The 13,933-nt window shown below is 35.3% G+C and overlaps 1 long non-coding RNA gene across 1 annotated transcript; it reads right to left on the bottom strand.

Annotated features, from left to right (window-relative positions):
- Positions 1-7,520: 7,520 nt before the first annotated feature.
- Positions 7,521-8,005, bottom strand: LOC139192512 (uncharacterized). The gene is made up of 2 exons (XR_011576714.1): positions 7,870-8,005; positions 7,521-7,762 (listed from the first exon to the last, which is right to left on the bottom strand). It is a non-coding gene; the product is annotated as an uncharacterized lncRNA (long non-coding RNA).
- Between the last annotated feature and the right edge of the window lie 5,928 nt (positions 8,006-13,933).

Below are 13,933 nucleotides of genomic sequence, written 5' to 3' on the forward strand. Positions count from 1 at the left end.
TTTTCGTATTGTTTGATAGAACGAGAAGGCTTTTGACAAGCATATGTTGGAAACACTCAAAACGTTTATGAGTTAAACAACAATCCATGGAACGTATATTATAAATAGCTTCAACATACGGTCTCTAAAGTTTTAAGTAATACATCTTTGCATCACTGTTTAACTCATAAAACCTCACCTCTCCATCCAAGTCTCTCGCCCCTCCCCATCCCATGCTTAATCTTGAAACCTCTCCATCCAAAACTAGTGTATATTAATTGCATTACTATAGTCAAAGTCGTCCCTAGCTATAAAAAAATTACTACGTAAATTAGGATTTGTTTTTATTTTATGTTTTATATAAAATTGGGGAGTAAAATTACTTGTGCTACAACCACTTTGTGAGTTATAGATCAACCGTTTGATTCCTCCAATATTATAAAGAATATATCTTAAATGCTTATCATTTGTCAAAAATACGGATGACCTAGAATTTTATTTGAGTCATAGTTTCCAAGAATTTGTTCGAGCGAATCTTCCTAGTATTGAAACTAGATTGTTTTTACCTTTCCTATTAAAATGACGTCGTGTCACTTGACTTATTGATTTTTTTTATATATTTTTAGGGTGTGTTTGATCCAGGAAGTCTTGTAAGAATATTTTAATATTCTAAAGTGGTCCATATGACACGGTTCATATGATATGTAGGGTTTAACGGATATTATCATTTGTAAATAATCCTATTGGTCAAATTATGAGAAATGTTTCCTATCAAATTACTTTAACTAATTCCAACTAAAAGAATCGCCCAAATTGCATCACAATTTCCATACCCAAATATGCAATTCGGCAAAAATTGTAATAAAACCAGCGATTAGGTTATTTCAAAATAGCACAGCGGATCATAATTTATTTCGAAACAAAACCCTAATCAAGTCAATTCAGTTAAAGTTCATAATCGTAAATGGAAAATCATGAGAGCTCTCAACCAGGCTCTGATACCACATGTGAGTCTTAAAACAATTAAGCCAAGATCATCGAACTTCATGATTTTCACATACAAATAATTTACGGAAATACATTAAACAACCAAGCGTACCTTGATCCATGACAACGAACGCGATGAGATCCCAAAGAAAGACTCTTTTAGAATCATTATGGCATTAGTAGCTCATTATGATTTAGAGTTACATCAAATGGATGTGAAAACAGCATTCTTGAATGGGAGTTTGGAAGAAGAAGTCCACATGGATCAACCTGAAGGCTTCGCATTAAAGGGAAAGGAACACATGATCTGTAAACTAAAGAAGTCAATATACGGACTTAAACAAGCTTCACGACAATGGTATCTTAAGTTTGATAATATCATTGTATCCTTCGGTTTTAAAGCAAACATCGCTGATCGATGTACATATCTGAAGGTCAGTGGGAGCAAGTTTATCTTTCTAATTCTGTATGTTGATGACATTTTGCTTGCTAGTAGTGATCTTGGTCTATTACATGAGACCAAACAGTTTCTCTCGGAGAACTTTGAAATGAAAGATATGGGTGAGGCGGCCTATGTGATAGGAATTGAAATATTCCGAGATAGATCACGTGGAGTGTTAGGCTTGTCTCAGAAAGCATATATTGAGAGAGTTCTAGACAGATTCGGTATGGAAAAATGTTCATCTAGTGTTGCTCCAATTCAGAAAGGGGATAAGTTTAGCCTTATGCAATGCCCACAAAATGAATTGGAGCGTGCACAAATGGAAAGTATTCCTTATGCATCTGTTGTAGGAAGTCTGATGTATGCACAAACTTGTACCAGACCAGACATCAGTTTTGCAGTTGGGATGTTAGGCAGATACCAAAGCAACCCAGGACTGGATCACTGGAAAGCTGCAAAGAAACTGATGCGGTATTTGCAAGGAACGAAAGACTATATGCTCACGTATAGAAAATCTAATAACCTAGAAGTTATTGGTTATTCAGATTCAGATTTTGCTGGATGTATTGATAGCAGAAGATCAACTCTTGGTTACTTGTTTCTCTTAGCTGGAGGAGCAATTTCCTGGAAGAGTACAAAGCAAGATGCTATTACTATATCCACCATGGAAGCTGAATTTATAGCATGCTTTGAGGCTACAAATCATGGACTATGGTTACGAAATTTTATCTCAAGGCTTGGCGTTATTGATTCCATTGCTAAGCCGTTGAGAATTTTTTGTGACAATACTGCCATTGTCTTCTTCTCCAAGAATGACAAGTACTCTAATGGTGCCAAACACATGGATATAAAATACTTGACTCTTAAGGAGGAGGTTCAGAAACAAAGAGTGTCTATTGAGCACATAAGCACAATGCTTATGATCGCAGATCCCTTGACAAAGGGACTGGGGCCGAAGGCATTTAATGATCATGTTGAAAGAATGGGTCTTGGTCGTAGTCCATGATGATTGTCATTTATTTATTTATTTTGTTTATGAGAATTTGTTTAATGACAGTATTGTGCTTGACACTCTGAGCTTGATAATTGAACATGTTTCTGGTATTTCCTGTTTTCCATTATATGTATACATTTATGAGATCGGATGAATGATAACAGGAATGTCTTTGACAAAGACATTATCGGACCTATATATGTATTTCTCACTAACAGCCTGTTTTAGGTAATTGCTAGTGTTGTGGTGCATGGAAGGGACTATGTCGCTCGTTGATGTACAACCGCCATGACTCACACTAGTGAATTGCTTAAGATCAGTAATTATGTTAACCAATTGATAGTAAGGATTATTTCGAACTTTACTGCACGCTTAATGTTTATTTGTTAAACCTAAAAAGGAACATGTGTCACTATGGACCAAGTGGGAGAATGTAAGAATATTTTAATATTCTAAAGTGGTCCATATGACACGGTCCATATGATATGTAGGGTTTAACGGATATTATCATTTGTAAATAATCCTATTGGTCAAATTATGAGAAATGTTTCCTATCAAATTACTGTGATGGGTGGTAATTGATTATGGGCTTTAAATGAATCGACTTGATTAGGGTTTTGTTTCGAAATAAATTATGATCCGCTGTGCTATTTTGAAATAACCTAATCGCTGGTTTTATTACAATTTTTGCCGAATTGCATATTTGGGTATGGAAATTATGATGCAATTTGGGCGATTCTTTTAGTTGGAATTAGTTAAAGTAATTTGAATACCTATGACTGATCATTACGATTATAAACGTCATTCATTTAATTTGTAATTCGTCTTACGAAATTATTTGTTAGTCACCAAAGTGGCCAAACTAGAAAGATCACATGGATTCAAATTAAATGATGATTAATCAATTACTCATGGTAGGATGATGCATATGAACGAACAAAACCTTATTATGTTTTAAAGGTTTGTACATGAGTAATATGTTTTTCATTTGTCATAAGTTCTTAAGGGTCACCCAAAGGTAGACTAATTGCTCATATGATTGATGATATGAATGTGTTGAGAATTGTATATTTTTTTATTTTTATTTGTTCGGATATCCAAAGATAACGAAACCTGTCTTGTTAGAGATGTACAATTATCAATAAGGTATTATGCATCGATTATTGTTTGTATTGTTGTAGTATCTACCTAAAGGAGAATATGATAATACACTTATTGTTATTACATGTGTTTTTATTACTCAAAGCATTAATGTTGTGAGCACTTTTGAATTGCAGTGTCAGTGCCTGTTTCTCTTCATTCACTTGCTCCATCTATTCCCTCACTTAATGGAACAAATTTCTCAGATTGGAGTGAGCAAGTTCAGTTTCGCCTTGGTGTCCTGGATCTTGATTTAGCACTCCGAACTGACAAACCTGCTGCTCTTACGAATACAAGCAGCACTGAGGAAAAATCTCTCTATAATGCCTGGGAGAGATCGAATAGATTGAGCATGATGTTTATGCGAATGACTATAGCGAGCAACATAAAGACTGGCCTTCCTCAAGCTGAAACTGCTAAGGAATACTTGAAAAAATATTGAGACTCGTTTCAAGACTGCTGACAAGTCTCTTGCTGGGACATTAATGGCTGAGCTTACCACCAAGAAATTTGATGGTATGCGAAGCATGCATGAGCATGTCCTTGAAATGACTAATATAGCAGCAAAGCTAAAGACTCTTGGAATGAATGTGGATGACTCCTTTCTTGTTCAATTTATTTTGAACTCCTTGCCTCCTCAGTATGGGCCATTTCAAATCAACTATAATGCTATTAAGGACAAATGGAATGTTGATGAACTGGCCACTAAACTCGTTCAACAGGAGGGAAGGCTTAAGCAGCAAGGAGAACATTCCGTTCATTTAGGGTGCGTTTGGTACGCAGACGGGACGGAACGGGACGGGACGGGACGGAACGAAGGTGTAATTTTTGAAAAATACATGGGGTATATTTGTCTTAAAATGGTAAAACAGTGTGTTCCACAGACGTGGAACAAACCCGTTCCAGGGGGGGAGGTGGGACGCAAAAACACCCAAAATCTGTCCCGTGGAACAGCCCGTTCCACCCATTTTTGGCGTACCAAACGCGGGACGGAACGCCTCGTCCCATTCCGTCCCGTCCCGTCCCACGTACCAAACGCACCCTTAATGACCATAACATGAAGTTTAATTTCTCCATATGATGAGGAAGAAGGACATGAAATCCATCACCAGAACATGATTAAGAATTTAATCAAGCGACGCGTCTTAGTTAAACCATTACAATCTCTGTACAAGGGATATATAAATTTACAAAAGGAAACAAAGTAATAATTACAAGTTTTACACAAGTGATCATTTATCACAGTGGTGGAAATGTGTTGAGCCTCTGCATAACGGTGTGAGTTTGAACCCCGTCAGTAGTTAATCTAACTTCTAATCTAATAAAATCTTTTTTTTTTTTGACAAAAAAAAATAATAATTACAAGTTTTACTAAAAATTTACCGGAAGACTTTGATCACCCATTTGTATGCTGACAACAGTGACTGGATTCACAACCTCTTTCCCACGCAATTCACATCATCCAATTTTATTTTTCTTACAACAAATCACATATCTGTCATATGCAAGTTTTTTTTTTTTTGTTTAACATGAGAAAGAAGACTTTTTTTTTGGAATATGGAGAGTGAATTTGCAACGGAAACATCCTAGATTTTTGACCTAATATTGAGTTTGGTTTTCATGACAGACTTGTGAGTCTTAAAACAATTAAGCCAAGATCATCGAACTTCATGATTTTCACATACAAATAATTTAAGGAAATACATTAAACAACCAAGCGTACCTTGATTCATGACAACGAACGCGATGAGATCCCAAACGGATCTGTCAGCGGCGGAGGAAAAAGGTGTTCTCTCTCTTGCCTCTATTTGCACGTGAAAACCCTAATCGTGTTTTTCTATCAAGTGCATATTAGATGGGTATATGCAATATATATAAGTGAGGCAGAGAGAGGACCCGTTTCCATTTAAAGCTTTCTAAGACAAGCCTAACACTCCACGTGATCTATCTCGGAATATTTCAATTCCTATCACATAGGCCGCCTCACCCATATCTTTCATTTCAAAGTTCTCCGAGAGAAACTGTTTGGTCTCATGTAATAGACCAAGATCACTACTAGCAAGCAAAATGTCATCAACATACAGAATTAGAAAGATAAACTTGCTCACACTGACCTTCAGATATGTACATCGATTAGCGATGTTTGCTTTAAAACCGAAGGATACAATGATATTATCAAACTTAAGATACCATTGTCGTGAAGCTTGTTTAAGTCCGTGTATTGACTTCTTTAGTTTACAGACCATGTGTTCCTTTCCCTTTAATGCGAAGCCTTCAGGTTGATCCATGTGGACTTCTTCTTCCAAACTCCCATTCAAGAATGCTGTTTTCACATCCATTTGATGTAACTCTAAATCATAATGAGCTACTAATGCCATAATGATTCTAAAAGAGTCTTTCTTTGAAACTGGTGAGAAAGTCTCTTTGTAATCAACGCCTTCTTTCTGAGTAAAACCTTTGGCCACCAATCTGGCTTTATATCGTTCTATATTGCCATTAGAGTCGCATTTGGTCTTAAAAACCCACTTACACCCAACTCTCTTACAACCTTTAGGCAATTCAACGAGATCCCAGACTTCATTTTTGTCCATTGATTTTAACTCATCATTCATGGCATCAATCCATTTACTAGAATCAATACAGTTAACGGCTTGTGAAAACGAAACCGGATCTTTATTTATTCCTATATCAACGTCAGACTCTTGTAGATATACCACATAATCATCTGAAATAGCACTTTTCCGTTCTCTTTGAGATCTAATTAATGCTATTTCTTGTGGTTCTTCCACTACATTTTCATTTGTGATAATCTCATTCTGGAGCGGATGGTCATTAATTTGTTGTTCAACATTGTCTAACGGTTCAACATGTGTAGGAACAACAACTTGCTTAGAAATTATAGGTGTAGGAATCTGCACCCTAACTTCATTAATGACCAATTCTTTAGGTTTTTCGCTCCCACTGATTTCACCACTTTCAATGAATCTGGCATTGCCGGTTTCAACAATTCTTGTATTATGATTAGGACAGTAAAACCTATATCCTTTGGATTTTTCTGGGTAACCAATAAAGTAACCACTAATCGTTCTAAAATCAAACTTCTTTTCATGCGGATTATAAATTCTTATTTCTGCTGGGCAACCCCAAACATGCAGGTGCCTTAAACTAGGTTTCCTTCCTGTCCACAGTTCAAATGGTGTTTTCGGAACTGCCTTACTAGGAACCCGGTTTAATAAGTATACAGCAGTCCTAAGAGCATACATCCATAATGATATAAGCAAAGATGCATTACTTAACATACTCCTAACCATGTCCATAAGAGTACGATTACGCCTTTCAGCAACACCATTCTGCTGTGGCATACCTGGCATAGTGTATTGGGCACATATGCCATGCTTTTCAAGGAGTTTTGCAAAAGGACCAGGACATTGTCTTGATTCATCATATTTTCCATAAAATTCACCACCTTTATCCGACCTGACAATCTTCACCTTTTTATCTAATTGTCTTTCAACTTCAGTAATGAACACCTGAAAGCCATTCACTGATTCAGACTTTTCTTTTAATAGATAAATATAGCCATAACGTGAAAAATCATCTATAAAGGTGATAAAATATTTTTCTCTGCCAAAAGATGGAGCATCAAAAGGTCCACATATGTCTGTATGAATTATTTCAAGAAGCTCTGAACTTCTTATAACTCATTTCTTGGTGTGTTTGGTTTGTTTACCCTTAATACAATCCACGCACACACCGAGATTAGTAAAATCTAGGTTCGGAAGAATCTCATTCTTTACTAACCTTTCTCTGGATATATGACCCAATCGTTTATGCCACAAGAATGAAGAATTTTCATTGTTTAGGCTACGCTTAGTTCCAACATTATGATGCAAGGTCAAAAGTGTTTCAGCAAAACAATTATTGAGCTTTAAATTATAAAGCTCACCTATTAGAATACCAAAACCAACAAAAGAGGTATTCTTATATAAACTGAAACATTCATTACCAAACTTTATAAAAAATCCATTACGGTCAAGCTTCGAGACTGAAACCAAATTTCTGGAACAACTAGGAATATAAAGTGTCTGAAATAAATCCAAACAATATCTAGTATCCAAAATTAAACGAAAAGTTCCAACAGCTTCAACTGGAGCTTTGACTCGATTCCCCATGAAAATGAAATTTTCATTTGGATTTAAAGTGTGGGTCGTAAGGAATCCCTGCATCGAATTAGAAATATGAGTTGTAGCACCAGAGTCAACCCACCAAGTATTATAAGGAACTTCAGTTAAATATGATTCGAAACTTACTTAAGCCAAAGGCTCACCTTTCTTTTCGAACCATTCCTTGAATTTCTGGCAATTCTTTTGATAATGCCCAGGCTTCCTACAGAAGCAACATAAATCACTTTTCTATTCCTTATCATGAGCCTGAGTAGCATTAGCAGGTCCATTCACCTTGGGTGATCCTCTTTTCTTGCCATTTCCAGGCTTTCTTCCAAATTTTCTTTCAGCTCCTTGACTTACTAAATTAATCATGGCAATAATCAACTTAATCATTTTTGCATGCTGACTGTGGACTTGTCACAATGCTGCAAGTGCAAGGGACACACTGAAACCAGCAGGAGACACTCTCAACTCCTCAATTTCTTTGGTCTCTGCGTCGGAGAAGTTCAATTTCAGTTCCTGTGTACACAACGACGGTTCCAAAAGCACCAGCTACGTATCTATCCAGAGCAACAAGGCCGATGGCAACATTGCTTGGATTGGCAACCGTAAAGCCCCTATTTTGTACCCTCCGTCATCACTCTTGCCTTGAAAATTATGCCCTAAGGCGGGGATCCTAATCCAATTGTGATTTTCTCAGCTCCACAGACTACTAGGTCTACCAACATAAGTAACAGTAATGCTACTGTTATGGCTATCCTTTTGGATACTAGAAGAAGTGAACGTGAAGCTTTGATTACCAGTTGACACCATTTTACCGGGCATGAAATTGGGTGTCAACCGTACAAACAGCCATGTTTCGTCGATTTCATCATGGGAAACTAAAGCCAACCGTGCGCCGGGGCCTTTCACGCTTGATTGGGACCCTCACCAATTGAAGATTAAGAAAGGAGAGGTGATTTTTTTGGACTAGTGTGTTAGCCTTATAAGGTTATACAATTAAAACACAAACGAAGAGTGACTGACCTGATTCCAATGGTAGTTACCGAAGATGCAGTAGCCATGCAAGCAAGACGTCATCGATAAAACTCCAATCTTTATGTTTGCCATGACAAACAGAAACACCAACTCTTCTGTAAACTCCTAGCTTTATGACAATGCTCTATGGGAAGCCTTAGTTGTCGTCTCTAGGGTTAGCAGGGACCGGTGTTTATATATAGGCTAAAAGCTAGGGTTTCCTTCCATAAAGGAAACCTAAACTTACTTTATTAGCCTCCAAGTCAAGTATCATAATCATATTCAATTAAGGATTCCATCAATCCTATTTCCAATATAAGACACCTTATATAGGATTGATATCTTTAAGAGATCAAATCACAATTAACATTATTCTCCAATATTACATTCCTATTACATGTAGTAGACCACTTAAAGGTTGATTTATATTGGATAAATCCAACATTCTCCCACTTGGTCTACAAAATGTAATATTCATGTTTATACTTGAGATTGGAGACTAATGTCACTTTAGTGGCCATGTAACAGTGATTACATCTCGTCCTTAATGCAACTTCTGTCAAATGCATTTCTTAACATGGAACTAACAAGGTTGTAGAGTTGACACAACCCAGAACCTTCATAATCACACATGCTAAGATCCTCATTCACATGAAACATAGATTATGATCAAGAGATGAAACTTTAAAATTAAACTTTAAATTAACCAAAATGTCTTACTTTATATCATCTCAGGTCCACCTTATTGTAACTCACAAGTTACACTTTATGCTTCTTCGAAGCCTTAAATCTGCCAATGCAGATATCCTTCATCTAATGAAACCACCATAACCTGCAGGTGTGAATACATCTCCAAAACAATCATGCATCAGTTTCATTAGACCGATAACAATACAAACAATGTTTGTAACCAACGGACACAACTGAAAATACCAAATAGGCACATGTCCAAGTAAAATATCCCAAAACTTCATAAAACAAATTAATTCAACACTTGTGAGCAAGATGAATTAATATGTTTTTGACACTAATCTATGCACCATACCAGTTACTTTCATAGTGATTTCCAACACCTGCGGGCAAGATGGAAATCCTCACAACTGAGCCAGTGCACAAACCATGCCATGCCATTTAATATGCAATTTGATAACAACTTGATAACTGATATTTTATCAGATGATTGACTAGCACACGAAAAATGTGACTTAATGAATCCAACTGGAGATTAAAATGAATACATGGATTCTATACATACCTTATAGGTCATCTGCAACTGTAAGGCATTACTAACACGAAACTCAAACTCCCACTGATCTGCAACATCGTTACTTAATTTGCAAATCAATACTTAAATCATACTTTTGAAAATATGCCTTTGGGAGTAGCCTTACTTAGTCAATGAATGCATATTACCTCAATGAAAGGTACAACTAAGCTTGAAAGCATTCACTGCTGTTACACAAAACATGTATCCAACAACCATCTTATATGTATTAATAAGTCCACATTTATGCTAAGTCCTTATGAGCCCCAAAATAAATGATCAACCAAGAAATCCAAATGATTGCAAATAATAGAAAATGTACGCATATACCAAGTATCCATTCGTGCAACTTAAACATTATTATAGACATTCAAGTAACACAAATTCATGGAAGATAGAATAATGCTTTAATAGATTCATGCAAGTCCACTTAGTGCTCAAAATTTTAGAACAACTCCCACTAAGTTTTCAGAGTTTATACTTGCAAATAAGTTAATGAGTGTGAAGCCCAATTTTCGTTCACTAATTCTCCCACTTGGGCAAACACTCGTTAATATATTCTTTCAAAGATGTTCCTAAAGAAAATTGCTCTATATTTTAGACATAATAAAATAGACATCTCAACCAACATAAAGTTGTCAAACAGAATTTCAGCAACGAGTTACACTTACTTTAGAATTTATCATAATTAATTTACAAGCTTGATTGCTACCAAATTTATATTGATCAAAATAGACATACTAATCTTCATAAAATAGAAATACAGAGCCATTTTGGGTCAAAATAGTAGTCTAAAGTCACGTCTCAAAAAGACCAACACAATCTGCCAGTAAAACTGTCTATACGATCATGGGTTACTAGTAACTTCACCATAATTAACATACATGGCAGAAAATTACGAAAATTCGCAGACACATAGTAGACATCTATATGTTGAACATATCCAAAATTCAGGTCATTTGGTGACCATTAGACATGTCATTCACCGGATTTAAATCAAGACACGCAATCTGCCAGAAACAATTATGTGCATCTATCATGAATTTATATATCCATCACAAATTCAATTTCATATCATTTCAATTTCGATGTCCAAAAGAAACTTTAGTAGTCAAATTTCATCCTCTAAACCGACATCATAGTTCAAATTGAAAAGATTTTCAAGCATAAGACTTAAACAATGCGTACCTTAGCAATCCTTGATTAACCTTCATGGGTCCAATACTTTGCATCAACAAGTCTCATAAAGAGATACAAAATACATCATGATGCAACCGATTTCCATGCCTTCAAACCACAACCTTTTATGGGGCTCATTGTGGAAATATTTGTCACTAATGGCATGGAACTTTATCCCAATAAACTTCATGAAACTAAATTAATTTACACCTGTAGGCAAGAAAATTAACTAGTTTCTAGTACTAGATTTTATGTCACAAAAGTTCCTTCATGAAAAACTTCAACACCTGTAGGCAAGATGAAGGTTTTCACAACTTCTATGAAATAAAACCCATACTATGCCATCTTAATTAAACTAAAAGAAGTAATCCACACCTGTAGGCAAGAAGATTATCCATTTTATTCTAATTAAGATGCAAAGTTGACCGAAGTAACTCAAAAACAGTCTCATCGTCAACTAAAGCCGTTGCGGCTTGCTTAGTTGAAAGGGCATTAATCAACTCCGCCCTGAAACGATACAAGAAGTCACATGAATTAATTAACTGTAAGTGACAAAATTATGATAACCTGATTCGAGCTTCGAGTCTTGCCAACAAATGGCACTAATTCCTTCATGACTCCCTTTGACATCAAATTAATCTCAAAAATACCTGACAGCATACTTGAAAGAGATTAATCACATATAGAACAAGTTTTATTCCACCACAAGAATGTCAAAACTTATCATTATGGAGTCAATTACTCAATAGAAATACTTTATGTAATGGGAAAGAACAATACATTCCTTTAATTTAAAAGCTAAATCGCTCAAATGTTTTCTTAAGTCAAACGAGTTCCTTTTCTTTTGTACATTTCTTTCCGTAGTACAAGGCTCCTTAAATCATTAGCATCAAAATCGTGCATTAGCCTTGTAAATACCAAATTAAACAAAGGAACTACCAAAATTATTTTCTTCCATAGAAAACATCTCCAATATGTGCCCTACATTAGCCTTGAAAACTTGTTTTTCTTCTCCCCTTATGACACATAAAATTTACTAATCAAAGCACTGTTTAAATTCTTTAGGCATAGGAAAAACCACAAACAATAATACATGTTTGAAAATTCATGCTTATCAATTAAGCTACATACTTTGAATGGATTACATACCTCATGCCTTCATATGTTCACCACTTCTTTGTAAACATATATATAATCACATGACCACCATAATTCTCATATAAGAATAAATATAATACAAATGAGAAGTGTCACATAATTACTGCAAACCTTATTCATTTGTATAATACCCTTGTTCTTGTCACTGGATGCTTTCTGTCATTCTCAGTCAATTTACAAATTATACATCAATTTTTCACAAGTAACTAGTCATGTATAATTTAAATGACTTTTGAGATAAGAAAGCAAATTGTAGACAAACTTTATTGATTAATCATGCATATTTCTTGTGCTATTAATGGCATAAAAGTTCATTCACATCTCGTGAAAATTAGTGAAAACAACACTACAATTCACTATAGTCCAAAACCCATGGCAATATTAAAAATATGTTATCTCATGCTTGAACCAAATTAGCCATACAAGCAACACTATACACGCCATTTGCTTAACAATATTAAAATTTGGTTCAAGCAAATTAGTTACAATTTATCATATGCTACGGTCATGGAAGAAATTGTGTCACCTTACACATCTTTGAAACATATCCGTGATGTTATAGATGCAATAACAAAAATTGCCAAAATTTATATTGACCTGCTTTTAAATATAGACATATATAAACTTAGCATATGCATTCCTACAACACAACTTTAACATATGTTATCACAATCATAGGCACAACATATCCCAATAGTATTGATAAATTATAGAATATGACTAATTCCGTCTCCTACAATCAGTAAGACGTCACGACATGGTTGGATTGTGGGAATAATATAACACTTTATGAATCCAACATAACCATTCCTTATATAATTTATCATGAAGACCAAAAGGAAAGATCATACCAGAATTTCATATACCGATGTATATACGAACCTCTTCATTGGGCTTGCTCGACGAAGAAATCTCAAGAAATTCTCCAATGCAAAGTTAGAACATACATGTTTACAAAACTTGAGATTATAATTGTATATAACCTACACTTTTGCCGAGCTCATTAACGCTAGTTTGTGACCCAAATATGAAGACACAAAAATGCCGCAGAATAAATTCATGAGTCGTACTTCACAAAAGGAAATAGATCTCCAGTGCTTACTATTTGAGGTATACTCATCACCCCCAAAGGCTTGTTAGCATTTGTCTTCTCTCGGGAAGTGTTTTCTTGAGTATGGTTGGTTTTAACTTTAAGAGAGACAACCATATGGGCCTCTTTACTAAGACGGCACTGATGGTTGAAGTATCTACAATATTAGCACATCACTCATGCAAGTATATTTTAACCTTATAACCAATTTAAGCTTCAGGGATCCAACCAAATACATATCAACCAAAATACAATACCATAAATCATCATGAAAATTGAAGTCAATGAAACAAACCATTATGCTATGGTAGATGACTTTATTCAGCCTGAACGAAAACATGGTGATATGAATATGATTTTAATTAGCATAATCCAATAAAAAATGGCAGAGATTAAAACCATGCTCTGTGATTTGTGACCCTATGTTGTTGAAAGAGAAAAGGAATACAGCGGTCAAATTTGATGATTTCACTCACGGCAATTGATGTTATGGGTTGCACAAATTTTTCAAGACATG

Source organism: Malus domestica, chromosome 15, assembly GCF_042453785.1.
Source record: "Malus domestica chromosome 15, GDT2T_hap1".
Lineage (NCBI taxonomy): Eukaryota > Viridiplantae > Streptophyta > Magnoliopsida > Rosales > Rosaceae > Malus > Malus domestica.